We start from the raw sequence: 24,368 nt of genomic DNA on the forward strand, positions 1-24,368 counted from the left end.
TTATTGACATTGACAACGGCCGCGGAAGCCTACGGTTACATTTAACAAAATAATTAATTTATTATTAAATTCATTCATGTAGGTGACTGTATGATAGGATGACATAGAAAAATTTTATTTTCATTGTTGTCAGGAAATGGGCGCGGGCGCGGGCCGGGCCACCCCGGCCCGCCTGATAAACTAAATGTTTTAGTACGACCACATAATAGATTCAATTCGATAAGGACCCCTATTCCTAATACAATAAACCCTGTGTATTCACTGCCATATATTGAAAGTTATTTGCTCTTATTAAGTCGTTCGTCCGTTCGTGTGCATTAAAATGTTTGGCTTCTTTTTTCTCAAAATTGAATGTATTGTCCACTGTCATAAAAAGATTGAACTGAAATTACTATTGCGAACAGCATGGATCAGGGCACACATTTACATAGAGGCAAAACTAACTGGCATTCACAGTGCAGGAGATTAAATCAAAACTGTTACGCAAAAACCCTAACAAACTAACAAATCAAAGTGTGCACTGCCCAAAAAATTGAAACACTGGAATTTATAGCAACATTATGAAACACACACATTTCACTGGCGCATTAAAAATGTAAACTACAAAGAAAATGCTTAGAACCTGTGCAATGGAGACGTGAGATGAGAAGCGAAATAACCAACAAACTATGGGAAGAATCACACCTGAAAAATCATAGCATAGCCAGGAACAACAGCACAGAATGAAGAAATGGCACCAGCTAAAATATGCTAAAGTAAAACTAAACTACTGGGAGAAAAATTCTAATGATTTTCTCATATTACAAACATATGTCATTTGAAATGAAAATACTAATCCGCTCATTATAATAATCATGCTATATTTTAACCCTTCTTTCACAAGGACATACAACTGACAGACACCCAAAAGCCTCACTTTACTTACAGAAGTCCTACAAACCAGTGTCTTTGCAATTGTGCAAACTGAAATGAACTAAATTGAAATGACCTATACTGAGGTGAGGAGGTGGACTGTTCTGTTGCAAGAATCATTAATATAGTTAAAATCCATTCTCTCTATTCCAAAATACTGCATCTGTAACTCCTTTCATCAGATTACTATTTCGTAATAGTTTTCTTCAGGAAAATCCTCCTGCAACATGCACTACGCTGAAAGTTCTGCAGCTTACTCCGTGTACAGCAATCGACAAGTCAACTATTCCATAAATGTTACACGCAACTGCTTCGCTTTCATAACACGAAATTTACCATACGCAAATAAATGTCCATTCCTCCTACATACGTCCCCCTTTCACGAACCTTGCAGTTCCTTGCAATTGCTGAACATTTACATACGTCATAACATCTGATCTGCTTCTCTCTCATTTTCCTCCCTGTCGTTGACCACATCCCCCTCACCCTATCTGTACCGATCTCTTCGTCTCCCCCTCCACTCTTTGCTACCTTCTACTGCCTCTCTCGCTGCTTGTCTCCTCTTTCCCCCTAAGATCTCTGTCCACCTCGTTCTGACCCCTCTCTTCGTCCATCTTCTCCTTGCCCCTCTCTGTGTCCATCTCCTCCTCCCCCCCTCTCTCTCTCTCTCTCTCTCTCTCTCTCTCTCTCTCTCTCTCTCTCTCTCTCTCTCTGACACTGAGGAATGGTTATTGTTAACGTAAACGAACCCTTGAGTGGAAAAATGAAGTCAATGGTTATATCGTTTGGCATTATTAATATATGAGGTATGGTAGAGACCTCTCCAGCTGTTGGGTCTGTGAGAATAGTGGCTTCAAGGACAGTATTCTTCATACTTTTCATCAGTGATCAGGTAGGATTGCAAAGTTTCACGCTGTTGCGTATGCAATTTTCGTTTAACGTTTAATACAAAGACAAAGATATCGATTTTTTTCAAAACGTTATGTAACCCCTATCTCGCCAGAATGTTAGTAGGTTAGTTGATTACCGTGTAAGCATTTAAAGTAAAACAGTCAAGAACTTATCGAGATTACAGCTAACAGCAATATATATATATATATATATATATATATATATATGTGTGTGTGTGTGTGTGTGTGTGTGTGTGTGTGTGTGTGTGTGGACTTTTCGAGAGTTTTACGAACAACATTTCACCATTATGCAATGCGTACCTGTTTACGAACCATGTACATTAAAAATATTTAGCCTATGTCAGTCCAAATATTTATTAGAGTAACATATTTGAAGTAAATTAGTCAACAACTTTTTGAACTTCTTGCTAGCAATGTTTGTCTATTATGTACTATTTATACGTCTAGATACAACATACGAAAACATTATAATACATATATGCTGCCTATGACTGCCCTACGACTTATCAGAACATCGTGTAAGAATTGCAAATAAACGAGCCAAGAGCTTTTCGAGTTTTCTGGTAACAATGTTTCCCTTTTCTGTATTAGATATTTATACACCTTCGCGTACTCTGTGTAAAATCGAACTGGTATCCCATCAGGTCCAGCGGCCTTTCCTCTTGTTTCTCTATCGCTCTGTCGTCTATTTCGATATCTACCATTTTGTCATCAGTACGACAATCTAGAGAAGGAACTACAGTACAGTCTTCCTCTGTGAAACAGCTTTGGAAAAAGACATCTAGTATTTCGGCCTTTAGTCTGTTATCCTCTGTTTCAGTACCATTTTCGTCACAGAGTGTCTGGACATTTTGTTTTGATCCACCTACACCTTTGACACAAGGCAAAAATTTCTTAGGATTTTCCGATAAGTCAGTACATAGAACTTTACTTTCGAATTCATTGACCGCCTCTCGCATAGCCCTTCTCACACTACATTTCGGTTCGCGTAATTTTTGTTTGTCTGCAAGGTTTTGGCTATGTTTATGTTTGCTGTGAAGTTCCCTTTGTTTCTGCAGCAGTTTTCTAACTCGGTTGTTGTACCACGGTGGCTCTTTTCCATCTCTTACGATCTTGCTTGTCACATATTCATCTAACACATATTGTACGGTGGTTTTGAACTTTGTCCACTGATCCTCAACACTATCTGTACTTGAGTCAAAACTTTTGTGTTGAGCTGTCAGGTACTCTGTAATCTGCTTTTTGTCACTTTTGCTAAACAGAAAAATCTTCCTACCTTTTTTAATATTTCTATTTACGGCTGAAATCATCGATGCCGTAACCGCTTTATGATCGCTGATTCCCTGTTCTGCGTCAACTGTTTCAAATAGTTCGGGTCTGTTTGTCACCAGAAGGTCTAATATGTTATCGCCACGAGTCGGTTCTCTGTTTAACTGCTCAAGGTAGTTTTCAGATAAAGCACTTACAGAAATTTCAGTGGATTCTTTGTCCCTACCACCCGTTATGAACGTTTGAGTCTCCCAGTCTATATCCGGCAAATTAAAATCTCCACCCAGAACTATAACATGGGAGGTCTACTCAAAATATTTTCCAAATTATCCTTCAGGTGCTCAGCCACAACAGCTGCTGAGCCAGGGTGCCTATAGAGACATCCAATTACCATGTCCGAGCCTGCTTTAACCGTGACCTTCATCCAAATCATTTCACATTTCGGATCTCCGTAAATTTCCTTCGATACAATTGCACTTCTTGTCGCTATAAACACGCCTTCTCTTTCGCTGTTTAGCCTGTCTCTGCAGTATACATTCCAATCTGAGTTTAGGATTTCATTACTGTTTACGTCTGGTTTGAGCCAACTTTCTGTCCCTAGTACTATATGGACGTTGTGACCGTTTATTAATGAGAGCAGTTCTGGGACGTTTCTATAGCCGCTCCTGAAGTTTACTATTAGCAGATTGATATTGTTATTCCCTGTTGCATTTTGCCTACTCCTATGTTGCCGCGTCTCAGGAGGCGTCTTGTCGGGCCTAGGGAGGGAATTATCTAACCTAAAACACCCCCATGTGCACTCCACACGTACTCCGCTAACCTTGTAGCCGCTTCCGGCGTGTAGTGCACGCCTGACCTATCCAGGGGGACCCTACATTTCTCCACCCGATAGCGGAGGTCGAGAAATTGTAACCCCAGATCTCCGCAAAATCGTCTGAGCCTTCCACTCGGCTCCTAACCAGAGGACCGCGATCGGTTCTGGGAATGATACTACAAATAGTTAGCTCTGATTCCACCCGGCAAGCGAGGCTTTCCACCTTCACCAATTCCGCCAACCGCCTGTACGAACTGAGGGTTTTCTTTGAACCCAGACGGCAGGAGTCATTGGTGCCGACATGAGCAACAATTTTGCAGTCGGGTGCACCCAGTGCTCTCTATCGCCGCTGGCAGGGCCTCCTCCACATCTCGGATGAGACCACCCGGCAAGCAGACAGAGTGAACACTGGCATTCTTCCCCTACATCTCCGCTATTTCCCTAAGGGGCTCCATCACCCGCCTAACGTTGGAGCTCCCAATAACTAATAAACCCCTCCCCCTGTGTGCCTGCTCGGACCTTGATGAAGGGGCGGCCACATGTCCACTCACAGGCAGAGCGGGCGGGCGATGCAACACGGCCAGCCTCCACATTTACCCTCCGCCTCGTGCGCCGCGAACGCCGCTGAACCAGCCACTCCCCTTGTGGAGAGGGTGGTTCAACCCCGCCCGGTACCCGCGAAGATGTTTCGACAGCAGGGTAGTGGGTGAAGCTTGTAACACCTGGGGTGTACCATGCGACGCACCAGACTCCCCACTGCCGCTACACTCCGAGGCAGCAGCCTGAAGACGTCTGACCGTGGCCATCAACACCCTCAGCTGTTCGCGAACAGTGGTCAGCTCCTCCTGCGTCCGTACACAGCAGTCACACATCCTATCCATCCTCATCATCATCATTTAAGACTGATTATGCCTTTCAGCGTTCAGTCTGGAGCATAGTGCCCCTTACAAAATTCCTCCATGATCCCCTATTCAGTGCTATCCATCCTAAGAAATCAATTTACTGTAGAGAGTTAATCAACTTTTAACTAGACTGCTAATTTACTAAAGGCGGCTGATTGTTGACTAAAATCTGATTGCTAGCCACTTCTTGTAGAAAACAATGAAAATAGCACTACCTGTCTCTGGACTGTATTGAAAACAAACACTAGCACTACTGGCACTATGGCTGACTAAAGGGACTCTCTGACTGTATTCAAAACAAACACGAAATCTATGGAACACTATTACTAGCACTCGACAATATTAAAGTTTCCTAAAAGCAAAAAGACACGGAAGAAGAAGTAAGAGAAATACAGTTAATACTTAAATTAAGGTCGCTCGCTGCACAGCAGACGTGAAGCAGACAGCAGTTACCTGTTCAGCACAATGCATGCACGTCTGCATTATTGCATTCAACATTCTGGCGGATACGCCGATTTTTAATGTACCACATTTTCACATTTATAATGGCTCACCTCGCACTAACGTTAGCGTGTATTTTGCAACGTTAATCACTTAAAAATATTACCTAGACGAATGTATTCCCGAAAGTTCGCTACTCTACATTAATTATTTACATTAATTATCTACATTCTGACTTTTTTCCCGTCAGTGTAGTGTGAGCTTCTTTGCCAAAGCAGGATACAAATATTCGAGTTGCTGTTTCTACGGGTGAGAACATACTCAATACAATGAGGTAGGTCAGTGAAGGTATGTGAATGACGTGAAAAGTCTACCGTAAGACCACCTAGTATGGTACATTATTCAATGTGGTGCTTATATAAACAGATTAAGAGATCTAGGATAATACTCCGTCAGCTGTTCAGTGTTATCAAGTATAAGGGACGATCAAAAAGTTTGCGTCTGATGACGTTGCTACAATGTTTATGCAAGCCAGCACGACTCCGATGCGGGTGTATAAGTGCCAACATGTAGGCAAGGGTTTAGTCTGGCTTTCGAACTGAAACATTTTGGTCACCCCTTACAGTATATTATTATCAATGAAATTTGCAACACCTGTGTAACTGAGATGTTATTTTGACTACCAGTTTCGAAATAAAATAAAATAGCATCTAGGTTCCAAGATTGTTGGCAAATTTCTTTATAATTACTTATCAAGCTGATGCCCCTGTCCACAATGTATCAACAGAGACTTACAGCCTACGCTTCACTTTCAGGAATATTTGAAAGAAACGTTACAGCATCTCAAGTGAGATCACTCGCCACAGATGATGCAGCAGCGGTTGGTGAATTCTGCATAGGAGTAGACAGTGTTGCTGAAGAATCGGAAGAAGCCCATGATGATAAGGAAAATCCCGACGTGTCCTTCTTGCTTTCGTTCAACTGCTCATACACAAGTAACAAGAATTTAGGTCCCATATCTTTTTTACACCTGTCACAAAGTTTCATGAAGTCAAGAAATTTGAAAGTTTATTGTAATTCATAAATGGTTTGTTTGTGTAAGGTTGATATCTGAGAAATTCGTAAAACTTATTTTCAAACCGAAATACGTAAATCTCAATCCAGAGCAACAGAACTATGTGAAAATTTAATTTTAGATGGGAAATATTTAGAGATCACCCTGCACGATGCGGAATCCACAACAGCCTGTACATGAAATAATTTGTGTGTGAGAAAACAATCGTTTCCATTGAAGTTCACATAATTTACCCGACTGCAAAACACAGTGTTTCAGACTAAAAATTTCAGCATTGAATATAGCTAATCTTTATCTTAGTGTTGCAAAACATCATTATACCAGAACTGTTATTGTAATTACCGAGCAAATGAACATGAGAAACAACATGTCTGACTATTTGATAAAACTACTTGAAAATTGACCAGATAACACTTAGCATAAATCTTTTACTGGTATTAAGCCTCAGAACTGATACTGACATTATCACAAAAACTCTCTGACAATCACTGTGCCTTACAATGGACATGAACTTCGATGATAATTACGTTTGTTGATATATGTGTGCGGAACGAGCATCTGCTCTGTACCCTGTCACTATTAGGATATTGGGGACTGATGATCTCAGATGTTAAGTCTCATAGGGCTCAGAGCCTATTAGGATAATGACGAGACAGTCAAAAATCAAACTTGCGATGCACAATACAAGATGGTATCTTACCAACTTTTATCTAATGCTACTTAGTAATCAACTCGCGATGAGTCATGAAAGTAAATGGAAATGGAAAACTAATCTTAACGACTGATAAAAGAGAGAACAGACTCCAAGTTTAACTATGCTTAATTAACCCATGACAACAACACACCTTTTAATAAAGTTCTCACACCTAGACAAATTATCATAATTTGTCTTAATAACTTTTCTGTTTACAGTTATTTTCCTTGATACTTGTTTCAGTTATAAGACACAAACAAATGTTGCACTATAAGGTATCGACAGTGTGTTCTAACAATAAGAAGCTGTACAGTTACATAAATAAAAAAGGAAGATTACTTTGAGAAACGGCTTTTGAACTCCTCCTATTAATATAATCTCATTTTCTTCTCTCAAAACATATTAGTACAAAATCCTTTTTAAATAATGCTGCCTTCACTACACAGCAGGCCAGCTTCCATTCTTTGCAAACCAAGTACATTGTGAGACTGTCCAATATACACTACTATAGCACACTCATCAATAGAAGTGACCTCTCTGACCAGACAAAATAATATTACAGACATTGAGCACACTTACCAAATTCGCTATGTTATTCGTATTTATGCCCAAAAATACCGGAAAATCGTAACTGCAAATAGGACAAACTCCTTTCATCACCCTTCTCCTATTAAAAAAACAATTTTTGACGGTGGTTTCTTCTGACACAATAGCAAGAGGCACTCAAAAAATTTTTTAAAGGAAACAATCACCAAAGCACGGTACAAAATGTGTGGTGACAAATACCTGGGGTGGGCGACAATGTATATAAAATATCAGTGAACAGGTACAAATCAGTACAAATATGGTACAAAGTCAAAATACTAGTAACAGTACATACATGCAAATAAGTGTACAAAGCTTCCAATAATAAGTCATTTTACATATATGTCATGACACAGAAGACATGAGATAACAAAAGGCTTACGTCAGTACAACAATAATCTGGTTCAGGCAGATACAGTGACATAAAAACGCTCAGTTTTACAATAAGGTACAAAGCATTAGAAAGTCATTAAAATTAGGTGTACAAATGTCGGCAAGAAACCTATAAGGACACGTAAGAATTCCTATCAATTCAAATGTAGAAAGAAAGATATACACATGTATTGTAACATGGTACAGAACATTACAAACCAGCTATAATTGTCCGTTCAAATGTTTAAGAAAATGTTCTGAAGTAAATGAGTATTCAACTCATTTCATATAAAGTAAGAAAGATACACACGTTTATTGTATCATACAAAATTGTGTACAATGGTCTGTCCTAAATTATCGAGACAACCTATGAGTACAACGCCATGCAATCGGAGGAAAAAAATATCGCAGCAAAATGTCACACACATCCGTATTCTGTCGCACATACAATAATCACAGCTGCATCAACATGGTAGCATGAGCACGAGCACAGTCCTGGCAGAATTCAGGGAGCACAGTACTTTGCCACTTTGCCTTCAGTTTCTCCACTGACAACCCACAGGGCTCAAAATAAGTTAATTATCCTGGCAGGCTCCACTGGCAACCAAGATTTGGAGAGCTACAATCATTGCTGTAGAATTGCCATAATGGACAGTGCTGCATTGGTCCATCTTTCATAAGCTGATACATGGTATGGCACTCAACTTAGTGCCACAGTGGGTTACACAAAGTCATCTAGTATCATTACTTCCATTAAGCTTTGTTTGTGAGTGTTAACCAATACCATCTCCCACATGTGTCCAGAATACATTTACAAAGGAATTAGATAACTAGATACGTCCATCTTAATACCATAATGAATTGAACTGAAAACCATATAATTCCATGTATATTTTCCTTATTCAAAATCCTTATCTAATCCATGGAATAGAAATGATTATTTTATAGCCTGGGTATCATATGAGTCATATGTAAGACCTGTCAGTTAAATTCATATGTCATTTTAAACACTGCTTAAACAAGTATACAGTTGATTATAATTTTGGAATCAATTGTGAATGTTAAGTATTTCTTCTATTCTTAATGTACATAACCTAAATAAAGGGATCTGGATCTGTTTTCTAGTTAAATACATGTATCTGTCTGGCTAGAATGCTAACTACCACATATATCATATATTGCAGCAACTATGGTGATCACCGAAAACTGATAGTTGTTGTGAATACACTCATAAACTAGAAAACTTTCTTATAGTACAGTTAATGTCAGCCATGCATCAGTCAAAATCTTATACTATTGGAGCAAAAATCTTACGTGAAAAAACATCTTAGCATTTGTCAAATTCACTGATATAATTATGACTACAAAACTTGTCATTCCTGGTGAGAAAAGAGTAGCATGTTAACTATATTTTCATTAAAAAGCTGCTAGTTCCTGAAAAGTCAAAGATCAGGTGTCAACCACAAAGTAGCTCTACTATCTGTTGAGTAAATTCCTCACAAGGACATACATATAGAAAACAGTTCTCAACTGAAAATGTTCATGCTAAATGTATTTTGGTTCTTGTTTCTACTGCTACACATTGTACGTGTAAAGTTAATATTAAACAATATACGATGTAATTATTGAGAAAAATATCTTTCCTTGTCCATCATTGACTACTAGAAACAATAACCATAAAAACATCCCCTTATACAGTCTCAAATGAAATAAAATTATCTTCTAACCCTCATTGGCTCAACAAAATGTTTATTCTTAAAAATATCGCTTCACCTAGATATGCATCATAATCCAAACAAATTATTCCTTGCTTACCACTCAGCTTAAGTAACATATATATCATTGCATAATATCAACACCTCGTTTCATCACACAATTACAGCTACACCATAAGCACATTATCTCCAACCTTTCGATCTCAATACTTCTTTTAACAAGTTTCATACTCCACCCTTTCTTTATCATTTTTTAAACTTTGTCAATTTTTCATATAACTATTCTCGAATATCTCAAAATGGCGTCAATGGAGTAGATTTCTGAAATGTAGTTCACAAATTACCAGAAGTTCATAGCGAATTATATTTATCAACAGTTAGAAAAATAGTTTCTTGTAATGGTATGTCCACCAGTTTCAAACGTTATTTTACTATACCTACAATGTGATAATAGGAGAGACTCATTCACACCAATTACCTAAAAGAAACAGTAGAAGAAGTAGAGTGCATTATGAATCAGTAGAGGGAATTATAACACTCTGGTCAAGGAGGCATCAGTCGCCAGCTGATGAACCCATCATAGAGAGATGGGTCCTCTGCCGACTTTGGATCTCATACCTTCCTCTTTCCCTGTATATGAAGGGAATAGCATACGGTGGAACGAAAAACTTCGTACATTCCTTGACTATAAATTCATACAGAAAATTTTGTATAGTGCCAGGTTTCTGGACAAAGACTTCAGAAGGATATTAAATAACCGCTGACTATCTACTTCAGATGTGTCCTCTACACTGTCTGCTTTACAACACAGAGTTTTAGAGCTATCAAAAGATTGTTCCATCTCCTGAGAAGTAGTAGGTTTATGGCCGATTCTGATTGTGATGAAGATGTTAATTTCAAACAGTTGATGTCTTCTTCCTCATTTGCAATCCAGTACTCGAATTGCACACAGGCTAAGTTGCCACAGACTTAAGCTTTAACCTTAGCATCATTAAAGTTTATAATAGCCTTGTATCCAGTCAAAACATTAACATCTTGTATCATATTTTGCAGTAAGAAGTGGCACAATTAAAAAGTTAGCAAAGGACTGATGCCCTTGGCAATTGAAATTCAAACTAGTTTGGTTTCTGACCTCTACAGATTTTCCAGTAATCACACCGCTAATTTTGGTTCGTTGCAATGGACATGAAGGACAAACAATTAATTCCATACATTTACTGAAAGCTGTATCACTGATAACCGAAATAATGCTCCCAAGTCTAAAACCGCTGATAAAGAAACTTTTCTGACAGAAACTGACACTATAGGATGGATTAAGATATTCTGATTTCCTACCCTCTCTTTCCACAAGATTTCTCTATTATCATCAAAATGGACAAAATTAATTCATCTCTCCTCTGAAACCATGTTACAAAACGTTCCTTCTAAGAAAGTACCCCCAAAATCCACTAACATATCATTAGTTATGTACCCTACTGCTTGTGGATGTACATCTGTTTCAAATTTACTGTCTTCTGGTCTAGGCATGTAACTAGTTACCCGGTCAAAAACACTGATTTATTTTAAGTTCGGAACTTGATCCTCAACAGTCTTTATTTTGACAGGATTATGGTAGGTTTTACCTCATATCTAGTCCTTATTTTTATTACTGATAGGCTCACACACTTAAATTTGTTCATTAATAAGTTCACAATGATGATTTTTATGGTATGGATGGAGGAATTCCCATTATCGATAAACCAATAGTTTGCTGCATGTGCCATATTTATGATAGTGCTGAATCCCTCATGCACACTTTCGGTAATCTGTTTTATCCTATCCTTGAAACGCTTAATCTCGTCCCTAAAACTCTCTTTAATATCATCTGTCAAAGTTTTCAATTTTTGGTCACATTCTTGAAATTTTGTATCTTGTTGTTTATTGTTCTCTGGTAATACCGACAGAATATTTAGCAACAAGTCATTGTTCCCATCTGTGGCGTTACTACATGAAGGGGTGTAGACTGGCTTAGCTCGTTCAAAAGTTGTGGATGCTAAACGTCAACCTTTAATTACAGACTCTGACTGTTGTGATAAATTACATCCTATGGAATTAGTTTCCAAAGCAGAATCCCCAACTGCACTTCCTTGTTCCAAGTGTGATACCGACAAATTACCATTATCAGTCCCATCAGGCATTGTCGTATCTGTTCAGTTAAATCAATATTGTGAATGGATTCCTGTTCAATTGTCCCTTCTCTGTCTAAAGAATTTCCAAAACTTACATCAGGTGCAGCTTTAGCATTTGACCTAGCTCTGATAGCATTTGACATTTCCATGGAATTATAGTAAAGCAGAAAACAAAAAAGGAATATATTACACTCCGAATATTTACACTACATCGATAACTCCTGAAACCACCTCCTCCAAATGTTAATGAAAACAGAAAAATATTTTACTTATCACTGAGAGAATTCACTGAATAAATGCAAATCCTAGCTATTGACAATATTACTTTTCAGTAAAGGGCACAAAGTACTATATATCATAAAAAATCGCTGTCTGTCTAACCATAGAACATTTCCAGACTCAAAAAACAAGAATGTTTTAACTGGGAGTATATCATTAGCAATAGCGGAAATCAGTTACAAAAGTCACTTATTCTAAGCACAATATAACACAGTGAGTGCATTAAATAAAAGACTGTCACTTGCACTACGCTCTGTAGTATTTCAGACGTTCGCAACTGAGAATAAAACACTTTTCACTAAATCGGTGTTCAAAGTTGCAGAGAATACACAATAGTTCTACTCCTGCACAAGCAAATATTAACTGTTTTCCAGAAAATTTGTGTATATTGTTCACTGGCTGTAAACATGCAAAACAAACTTCGCTGCTGAAATGGCATCCAGTGTATAATCACATCAACTTTTTGTTCACAAAAATTGCTAAGTTAAATTTGCACTCCGACTGCAAAACACAATGATTTCGCACTATTCATGTGCCAGATTTGTTAGTGTAATTACGATGCTAATGAACATAAAAATCAACGCGTCTGACTATCTTATAAAACTGAGAGAAAATTCAGAAGATAGCACTTAACTGAAATCTCGTATTGGTATTAAGCCAATGTGCTTTACGATGAACATGTACTTCGATGATAATTTCATTTGTTGGCACACCTGTAGGTACGGAACACTCGTCTGCTCTGTACCCTGTCACTATTAGGATAATGATGAGATAGTCATAAATCAAATTTTATTTGGCGTACTTGCGATGTGCAATGCAAGACAGTATCTTACCATTTCTCACAAAATGCTTCTCAGTAAACAACTCGCGATGAGCAACACTAGCGTGAAAACAGTTATGAAAATAAATGAAAATGGGGAAGGAAGCTTAACGACTGATAAAAGAGAGAAAAAAGTTCCAAGTCTAACTATGCTTAATTAACCCATACTCTACAGCACACCTTTTCATAAAGTTCTCACACCTAGACATATTAGCAGAATTTGTCTTAATAACTTTCTTCTGAACAATTACTTTCCTTGATACTTGTTTAAGGTATAAGACATAACCATATGTTGCATCCCAAGATTTCTATAGCGTACTTCTGTCATCCACAGTGTTCTAACAATAAGAAACTATACAGTTAGAAGAATACAGAAAAACTTTATACCTTGAACAATAACTCTTGATCTTCTTTCATTTATGTAATTTCATTATCTTCGCTTAAAACATATTAGTAGAAAATCCTTTTTAAAATAATGCTGCCTCCACTACACTGTAGGCTTTTATTCTTTTCAAACCAAGTACATTGCCAGACTGTGCAACACACACTAGTACAACGTACTCTTCAGAAGAAGTAACCTCTCCGACCAAACAATATGATATTACAGTGGTTGACTACATTTATCAAATTCACAACTTCATCCAGATTTAAGGCCAAAACTACCTGAAAGTCGCCATGGCAAACAGCACAGTCCCCTTCAAGCTCAGACAGAAAAAATACGCAGTCATCAGCTGTTAACTCCTGGTGTCATATCATTTCAGTGTTTTTTTTTTTTTTTTTACTTTCCAGCTTCAGCTTGTATATAGAGCATACAAAATAAGATAATACAGAAGTTGTGCTGCACTCCGCACAGAAGCCCACACGCGGTGGCAGTAGCCTTGCTTGTGGCATGTAGCTGCCAACCTCGATGCGGACGAACTCCAGTTTATCTTAGGAACTTCCTTGAGTATGGAAATAGGTTTCACCCTCCTTCTACCATTAACAACGATTTCGGTATATCAACTATATTTCATATGCTGCCATATATGACCTAAACTGCACCAAATGTAAACTAGCCAGTGACCACATTATTCACTGCAAATCCATGAAAATACTCTCAGTGGTTAAAGTGTTGTTGTAGTACCACAATAAATACGAGAAATAGCGAAAGGGAAAAAAAATCATAATCTGTCTGTGATGTGAGTCTATAAGATGTGAGAAATACACTTTTCTATAATAACCTTATAACCGAATGAGGAAAAGCGCGCAACGGAGAATACACGCAAATGAAAAAACCGTGGATAGCAATTTTTTACTCAAAAATAAAAGCTTTACTGAGAAACTAACTATAGAGTTGGTTGTAGCTTTGCCTCACTTAATATAAAAGAGTTTCCTTCAAGGCATATCTGATGACTCGTAACTTGTATCTTACAATACAGTGGCGTGGAGCAACCAGCAGACGCTCTTCAGCTGGGTGACGAAATAGAGTTACTTCTCAGTGTGAAACAGATAAGCCGCTTCAAGTAATTCTTTTTGCAGTTCCCCAGTGCAGGTTTCTTCTGCATCGTACTGTGAGTCACATCACGTATCGTACTGCGTGACTTATTTCATTTATGGGAATCCGGCCTATAGGTGACTTGTTACCCTGTAGTCAATCGATGGAGACCTGAGCAAAAACCTGTAACGATCGAATCCTAAAATGTTTTACACGATTATCTTGAAACTGCGACATATATACATAATCAGTTTAACTATTTTGCAGTATTTATGTGAATCTCTCAAAGACAATAGTCTATATTTATCCTTACGAAGCTTTCCGTCGTTGTTCAGTGATATTCGTGGGTATTTCGATGTAATGTTACTGAGCGTGTCGAAGTTGGTCTACCAGGGGAGTAGCGTTTCAAACACAGTTAAAGATGAATTCTGTGCAAAAATGGGGATTTTAAACTGATACTTCACCATAATTGTTTTCCAGAGTTACAGGACAGGAAAACGGTTTAGAAGTTATTGGGGAGAGTCGTGCAGTATTGGCCGGCTTGTAGTATCGGCCACGGCTGTGATTTCCCTTTCCGCCTCAAAATGACAGAAGTGTACAATAAGTCGAAGAAAACTTGGGTTTCCATGTGCACTGGAGTCGCATTCCTTCTCCTTTCCTTCACTGTTTTGCCTGTTCTGAATGCCTGAGGGTGTTGCTGTATCTCCTAGGGCCGGTGGTGTTCGTTTCTAGGGCTAGTGATCCATTTCGTTGCTACATCTCTGTTGTCTATGTTATTTAAGGAATGACATCTAACAAACGTTCATGACAGTTTCTCATAAATAATGCAGAGTGTGACTAGATCCTGCTAAGTCTTTGTCGTGCAGTATCGGCTACCAGACAGCCTTCCAGTACCGACCCCAAATAATTTCAATTTTTAAATTATATTTTCTTCTTATTACTTATTTTCAGACTGAAATGGCTGAAAATGAGCAAAAACTAAGGGGAACATGTAATGAAGAGTGCATAAAATGGCTGGAAGCAATGTTACTTCTAACAAAATGACTAAGCAGCTGAAGCGTTTTCAACAAAGAAAAGAAAAAAATGCAAGGAGCGACCACACAACGAGAAACTTTATCCGTTACACATAACATGTAACCCTTGTTCTACATAACGAACTGCGATGAGTGTTTTTGTCTTTTGGCTAGCTGGTAACGAGTTCTTGGAGATCACGAACTGCTTACGTCAAACCTCTCCACAGGCAGCACAGAATAACCTTGGGGAATCGTCGATAAAGTTAATACTCATATCTTATGTGACGTAAAGCTGTTGCAGCATTGAGCCTGTAGAATCCATTAACACTTCCAACACTTCTGCCGCCATTCCGCCCATACTTAATTAATAATCTATAATCTTAATTTTCTGATCGCTGCATGACACATGTCTCTCACGTAACAAATGGAGCAGAATGGTTAGGATGATAATGACACTAGTGTCTCAGGAAGTGCGAAGTTCGTTACGAATTTCGTATTTCCTTCTGATTTCATAACAATACGTGAAAATAAAAACTCGAACAAACCTGTTTTCAGAGGGAGGTTGCATGTGTCACCTTTCAGCATGTGCTCTGCACATCGAAGTATTATATGTCCTCGCACAGCGGTCTCTTACTGCAGCTGAAAATGAAAATGACAGGGTGTGTGCACTTGTCGAAATGCACTGACGGGAAAAAGATATCGTAACCAAAAGAGAGTTGTGCGACATAAATGAAAGTTGGGAGGCGTGCTTCTACATCTGAAAGATGATGTGTGTTCATATTTATAGCTAGTTGCATAAGGGTGGTCTACTAGCGCTGCTACAAGGAAGCAAATCACGTTTGCTTTAATACACGGTGGAACGGTCGGGAGCGTTAGTTACCTTTGACATTGGGCGTAGTAAGTTGCCTTTTAGGGGACAGTCTTAATCATCTCCTCACTGAATGTGGAAGGGATCGGGTAATAGGGCTACGAGAAGCTTGATGTTCCTTCTGCAGTACTGCAAAAAGAACTGGGAGAATGTAGCCACTGTTCAAGATAGCTGGTAGCTGTGGTCAGGACGATGTAAGGTCGCACGAAGACCGAGCACCAGACGGCCGCGTGGCTCTACCGAGAGGGAAGACTACCGTGTGTGGAGTATCGCTCTGGGGCATCAACGTACTGCATTTGCAGCAGCAATTTTACCAGAAATTGGCAGCACAGTGACACAACGGACTGTTCCAGTTCGGTTACTTCAAGAGCTGCTCCGAGCCGGAAGCCCTGTAGAGTGCATTCCACTGACCCCAAACCACTGCCATTTGCGACTTTGGTGGTGTCAAGCGAGAGCTCATTGGAGAGCAGGGTGATATGTTTTCTGATAGAATCTGCTTCTGCCTCGCTGTCGGTGATGTCTTGGCTAGAGGGAGGCCAGGCGAGGATATGCAACCAACATTTCTGTATGCTAGAGACACACTGGACTTAAAAACACCTGCAGTACGGACTGGGGTGCGATTTCCTTTGAGAGCAGGAGTAGTCTCGTGGTTATCTCACGCACCCTTACTGCAAATTGTAAGTAAGTCTGGTAATTCGACCAGTTGCGCTCCCATTCATGAACACCATACCAAGATATGTTTTCCTACAGGATAATGCTCACCCACAAACCGCTGTTGTAAGCCCACATTGTGTTCAGAATGCGACATGCTGCTTGCCCTACGTGATCACCAGATCTGTCTCCAATCGATCTCAAATGGAGCTTCTTCGATCGATAACAGCAGCGTCATCCGCAAACAGCAGTAACAGTTCCTGTATTGACTGACCAACTGCAACAGGTGAAGAACTCTATTCCAAAATCTCACATCTGTCCCCTATGAAACACAATGCACGCACGTTAGCACGCTTGCATTCAACATTCTGACGATTACTGCAGTTACTAAGGTACCAGCATTTGACACTTGCAATGGCATTTCTCGTGCTTATATTAGCGTGTGATCTTGCAAATATAAATCACTTAAATGTGTTACCTTCACAAATGTATTCCCTAAATTTCGTTACTCTAAATTATCAGCGTTTGTCGAAGCTACAGTCCTGTTGAAAGGAAGTTACTACTTTTGTGGCCTGTCACCTTATTTACATCCTTTCCGGAGCGTCTTCGGTTGCGTACAATGAGATGGAATGTAGCTCAAACTAACACTCAAAGCAGGAATTCACCTGTCGTGGCATGTCCCATGGCGGCTAGGGCGTTCACTGCACGTGCAGTGACTCTATTGAGTCATCACTGAAATTCAGATGTAAGCACTTAAATCTGAGTGACAGAGGAATATATGCATGCGACGACAACGCTAAGACACAGTGCAAGTGTTCAGTGACGAACTTCACTCAGCGTACACGTTTTCTGTTAAAATTACCGATACCGATTGGATACTCCTACATTATTTACGATGATAACTATTTTCATGTTCAACTGACTAATTATTTATTAAAAAATTACAACATAATTCTTTACACTTATTATACTTTAGGTACCTACTATAGCCCCTATGTGTTGCAAGGTGGGATACGTTTTGATTGTGAGTAATCGACAGGGGACAGCTTTATCAGACAGGGGAAATCTCGAAAGAACCGAAGAAGGTAAATGGTTTCATCACCAGTTACAACTGACTGCTATCAAGCTTTGAATAAACTATATAACAGGAAAAATTGGCATCTTCTAAACTACCAACACGTGGCACACTATAAAAACATGAACAACGGTTGTTATGATAGCCCACGTGGCGATGGACCCCACCTTACAATAAATAAAGACCCACTCGATTTTGATTCCAGAAATATTGCACAATGAGTGCGTCGCAATCCTAAAGGCGTTTGAGAAATCAAAGTAAAGAGTCAGCATCAGACGCTCCACTGATTTCTTGATATGTCTACACGGGTGGCACACGGGTAATATAAGAGCCGCGTACTTGATCCAAAACTTCACACGAAATGAGTAAAACACGCTATCTATCAGTAAAACGAATATGTCGATTCACTCGCTCTTCCTGCTGGCGCTGATGCCATCAGGTTTGAAGACGAGCTAGTTTATAATACACTCCTGGAAATGGAAAAAAGAACACATTGACACCGGTGTGTCAGACCCACCATACTTGCTCTGGGCACTGCGAGAGGGCTGTACAAGCAATGATCACACGCACGGCACAGCGGACACACCAGGAACCGCGGTGTTGGCCGTCGAATGGCGCTAGCTGCGCAGCATTTGTGCACCGCCGCTGTCAGTGTCAGCCAGTTTGCCGTGGCATACGGAGCTCCATCGCAGTCTTTAACACTGGTAGCATGCTGCGACAGCGTGGACGTGAACCATATGTGCAGTTGACGGACTTTGAGCGAGGGCGTATAGTGGGCATGCGGGAGGCCGGGTGGATATACCGCCGAATTCTCAACACGTGGGGCGTGAGGTCTCCACAGTACATCGATGTTGTCGCCAGTGGTCGGCGGAAGGTGCACGTGCCCGTCGACCTGGGACCGGACCGCAGCGACGCACGGATGCACGCCAAGACCGTAGGATCCTACGCAGTGCCGTAGGGGACCGCACCGCCACTTCCCAGCAAATTAGGGACACTGTTGCTCCTGGGGTATCGGCGAGGACCATTCGCAACCGTCTCCATGAAGCTGGGCTACGGTCCCGCACACCGTTAGGCCGTCTTCCGCTCACGCCCCAACATCGTGCAGCCCGCCTCCAGTGGTGTCGCGACAGGCGTGAATGGAGGGACGAATGGAGACGTGTCGTCTTCAGCGATGAGAGTCGCTTCTGCCTTGGTGCCAATGATGGTCGTATGCGTGTTTGGCGCCATGCAGGTGAGTGCCACAATCAGGAGTGCATACGACCGAGGCACACAGGGCCAACACCCGGCATCATGGTGTGGGGAGCGATCTCCTACACTGGCCGTACACCTCTGGTGATCGTCGAGGGGACACTGAATAGTGCACGGTACATCAAAACCGTCATCGAACCCATCGTTCTACCATTCCTAGACCGGCAAGGGAACTTGCTGTTCCAACAGGACAATGCACGTCCGCATGTATCCCGTGCCATCCAACGTGCTCTAGAAGGTTGTAAGTCAACTACCCTGGCCAGCAAGATCTTCGGATCTGTCCCCCATTGAGCATGTCTGGGACTGGATGAAGCGTCGTCTCACGCGGTCTGCACGTCCAGCACGAACGCTGGTCCAACTGAGGCGCCAGGTGGAAATGGCATGGCAAGCCGTTCCACAGGACTACATCCAGCATCTCTACGATCGTCTCCATGGGAGAATAGCAGCCTGCATTGCTGCGAAAGGTGGATATACACTGTACTAGTGCCGACATTGTGCATGCTCTGTTGCCTGTGTCTATGTGCCTGTGGTTCTGTCAGTGTGATCATGTGATGTATCTGACCCCAGGAATGTGTCAATAAAGTTTTCCCTTCCTGGGACAATGAATTCACGGTGTTCTTATTCAAATTTCCAGGAGTGTAGTTTATCTCGATCTTACTCTTGGAACCTAGTCCTAGCAGAAAGTTTTGCACTGCGGGAGTCTCGGACAGTAGTGTCTCGTTTCAGAACCTAAAATTCACCACTGGTTGTGGCCAGCGCAAAAATCTCGTGGGATGGGAATGGGATGACGAGGGGGGGGGGGGGGGGGGGGCACTAACCCAATCTCATTGACTCCAAAGAGCGCGGGATGGCAACGGCCTCAGAGCCTTGACGACAGAGAATTTTATAGTACTTTCTGGGAGATTCCTCTTACCATCTTCCCAGGAACAATTAAAGGACTATATTTCGAAAACGGCGGGAAAGGGCTTTGCCACGTTTGTTGCTCGATTTCGGCCCCTTTGCTATGAAAAAGAAGAAAGTAATCGTCTCAGACTCACTCCAGACACGCCATGTCACCGTTTTCATGTAACTGTCGACGTAAGGAATATGGATATGGAAGGGAGCAATGCCGCTGATCTCAGTGATCACATGAGAAAATTAAAGTAAAATTAATTTAGGAAACTGGATAATATTTTATTTCACCCGTCTCAGTTACATTGCTGTAAAATTCGGCTGTATTGGTTACCAGTTTCGGGCTGACACGCTCATTCTCAATATGCAAACTTAAAATTACAAAGTACATGTCTTACAATAATGTGCACAAACAATATGTATGTCCGTATTTCAGGTGCTCATATGCTTATAGACATATGGTCCTTTCAACCGTAATTACTCATACAAAAGCTGACAAAAGGCATAAACAGATTCTATACAGCAAAATATACAGGGTGCCGCAAGTAGCCCCATTGACCTTAACCTACGTGTCCGTTGAAACTAACTGACACAACCGAACTGACACACGTTCCCTACAGTAGTCCACAGGGCATCTCGGTACGTGTCGCCCTCATACACACGCACATGCAGATGTGGCTGCCTATTAGCTTTCTATGGTGAAGCTGCAACAGTTGTCATTTAGAGATAAGATTTTTAAAAAGTAAAAAACAATATCAATTTTATACTACAGAACATGTTGGCAATTTTGTTTTACAAAATAATGTGGCATCCAAATGAAAATATCAATTTTATATAACACGAAATGCTTACAACTAGTGTCACAAAGTAAATATGCTGTTCAGTACTGTACGTTAGCCACGTACTGCCTCAGAATAAAATCAGGCAAAAGACATAAAACAGTTACAACTTCAAAACTTACATCATTAGTGTAGCCTTTGGTACCAAACCCACAGTACTGTAATAAATAAACATAACACTTCACCATACAGACCACCATCCGACGCATTCAAAGCCAAGTTTTATGTGTGCATTGATCATATATATATAACAATAGTAGGTAAAGGTCTTATATAAAATGCCAGTGGTATGTCATTACATAGGGCTGCATTACGAAAGAGCATGTTACAAATGACATGTGCCACCATGTGTCGTGCAAATTTTGGTCATAAACATTTGAATAGGTACGTCAAACAATTACGTTGGCGTGCACCCTAACCGCACTAGTAATGAAACAAGCAAATGCGTTTCTCTGAGAAAGGGAGTAACCATAAGTATAGCTGGTAATACAGAACAGTACATTTTCGTGTGACCAGTGTGTAGTGTATCATATAATGCCTAGGTTGTGGAATCGAACCCCTTACCATCTTTCGTATCATGTGTTAAAATTTTTCTTATTAAAATAAAACTCTTGTTTGTTGCAAGATGTCATGAATTAAATATGTACGTATTATAAAAAATGTAGTCTAATACCTGCGATTGTTACGTATTTATGATCAATGCACAGATAAGGCTTGAAGGTAGTGACCGCTTGTTGGCGTTAGTCAGTCAAGCAGCAGTAACCGGCCGCGACACAAACAGCAACAGGAAAGTAACCGATTTTATGAATTTTACGAGTTCCTAGCCAGGAGAGAATTTTATAACATCGTCTGTGTGCTTTAATAGTTTAGGTTCTCGCGTTCCTGCGTGTTTATTTAATATTTAATAGCTATAGTTCTCGCGTTTTCATTTGCTTCGGAAAGTAAATAGGTTTTGTGACATACTAAAAGCTCCTAATCAGGCGCGAATTATCTAGTTTCACCTGAGTGCTTCGGTAGTTAGGTTTCTGAATCTCTGTGTGTTAAACTAATTTATTAGACTCAGTTCCTGCGTTTTCTTTAGGGTCTACAATAGAGTTGGCCAACGGCCTTGCTGCAGTGGTGGCACCGGTTCCCGTCAGATCACCGAAGTTAAGCGTTGTCGGGCTGGGCTATCACTTGAATGGGTGACCATCCGGTCTGCCGAGCGCTTTTGGCAAGCGGGGTGCACTCAGCCCTTGTGAGGAAAACTGAGGAGCTTCTTTATTATTGAGAAATAGTGGCTAGGGTCTCGGAAACTGACATACGGCCGGGAGATTGGTGTGCTGACCAAATGCCGCGTCATATCTGCATCCAGTAACGTGGCCGGTTGGTACCGTTGGGCTTTCATGGCCTGTTCGGGAGGAGTTAACTTTTTAGTTTTCTCCAGTAGAGTTGCGCAGGACGAGCCGAGAGTCCGTTTATCTGCATAGTTTAGTTTTCCACGGTCTTTAGTATGGTCAGGGACTCCCATCGTCGTGTGTGAGCCGAGCTGGTGGCACTTCGCTCTCAGCTTCAGGCTGTGATGGCCTCGGTTAATTACAGAGCTTGAGGCTTCAGTTGATGGGCACCACTGTTGTTGGCCAACTGTGGGGATCCAATGGATGTCCAGCACGGCCGAGTCCTCCGATCGCTCTTCACCAGTGGACAGCCTACTTAATGCTCACACTGAGGTTGACACCTGTTCTGTGGACGAGTGCGAGGTCGTCCCGGAGCATAACAAACGGCGAAAGACTTGCCAGGCTGCCGCACTTAAGGCCTCTCCAGTTTGTCGGACAAACAGGGGATTATGGTAGCAGGGAGCTCCAACGTTAGGCACGTTATGGGGTCTCTTACGGACCTGGCTGACAAGAAAGGAAAGAAAACCAATGTGCACTCCCTGTGCATACCGGGTGGAGTTATTCCAGATGTGAAAAGGATCCTCCCGGATGCCATGAGGAACACAGGGTTTAGCCAACTGCAGGTGGTTGCTCATGTCAGTACCATTGATGTGTGTCACTTTGGATCAGAAGAGATTCTCTCTGGTTTCGAGTGGCTAACAGAACTGGTAAAGACTGGTAGTCTTGCTTACAAGATGAAAGCAGAGCTGGCCTGTTGCAGCATGGTCGACAGGACTGATTGAGGGCCTCTAATATAGGTCCGAGTGGAGGGTCTGAATCAGAGACTCAGACGGTTCTGCGGTCGTGTAGGCTGCAGATTACTCGACTTGCGCCAAAGGGTGGATGGGTTCGGGTTCCATTGAGTAGGTCAGGTGTACACTATAAGCAGGAGACGGCTACACGGGTAACAGGAGCTTCGTGGAGTGTACTGGGAGGTTTTTTTATGTTAGAGTGTATCGGGAAAACACAAGAAGGGCTTCAGCCACAAAGGGTGCAGGCCGAACAGAGAAACAATCGGTATAACAGTTGTTAATTGTACTAGCTGTGTTGGGAATGTACCAGAGCTCCATGCGCTAATAGAAATCACTGATGATCCAATCGACGTGCCGGCCGCGGTGGTCTCGCGGTTCTGGGCGCGCAGTCCGGAACCGTGCGACTGCTACGGTCGCAGGTTCCACTCCTGCCTCAGGCATGGATGTGTGTGATGCCCTTAGGTTAGTTAGATTTAAGTAGTTCTAAGTTCTAGGGGACTGATGACCACAGCAGTTGAATCCCATAGTGCTCAGAGCCATTTGAACCATGTTTTTTTTTTTTTTTATCCAATCGATATAGGCACTGAAAGCTGGCTAAACCCGAATATAAGCTTAGCCGAATTTTCTGCGAAGAACCTAGAGGTATTCCTAAAGGATAGGCAAAACACTGTTGGCGATGGCGTGTTTGTTGCTGCTAGAAGTAGTTTAACTTGTCGCCAAATTCAAATAGATACTTCCTGTGAGTTAGTATGGACAGAGGTCATTGATGGCAACCGGAATAAAATAATAATTGGATCCATTTACCGACCGCCCAATTAAGATGATACAGTTGCTGTAAGGTTCAAAGAATACTTGAGTTTTGATTTCAAACACGTACCCGACTCATACGATAATAGTTGGTGGTGACTTTAAGTTACCCTCGATTTGTTGGCGAAAATACATGTTTAATTCCGAAGGTACACATAAAATATCATCCGAAATTGTGCTAAACGCATTCTCTGAAAATTATTTCGGTCAGTTAGTTCATGAGTCCACGCGAGTAGTAAACTTTTGTTAAATACACACTTGACCTCTTAGCAACAAATAATCCTGAGTTAATAACGAGCATCCACACCGATACAGGGTTGTCGTAGCTATATGGAATACTGTAATCCCCAAATCATCCAAAAATAAGCGAAAAATATA

This window comes from Schistocerca gregaria, chromosome 3 (genome assembly GCF_023897955.1).
Source record: "Schistocerca gregaria isolate iqSchGreg1 chromosome 3, iqSchGreg1.2, whole genome shotgun sequence".
Taxonomy (NCBI): domain Eukaryota; kingdom Metazoa; phylum Arthropoda; class Insecta; order Orthoptera; family Acrididae; genus Schistocerca; species Schistocerca gregaria.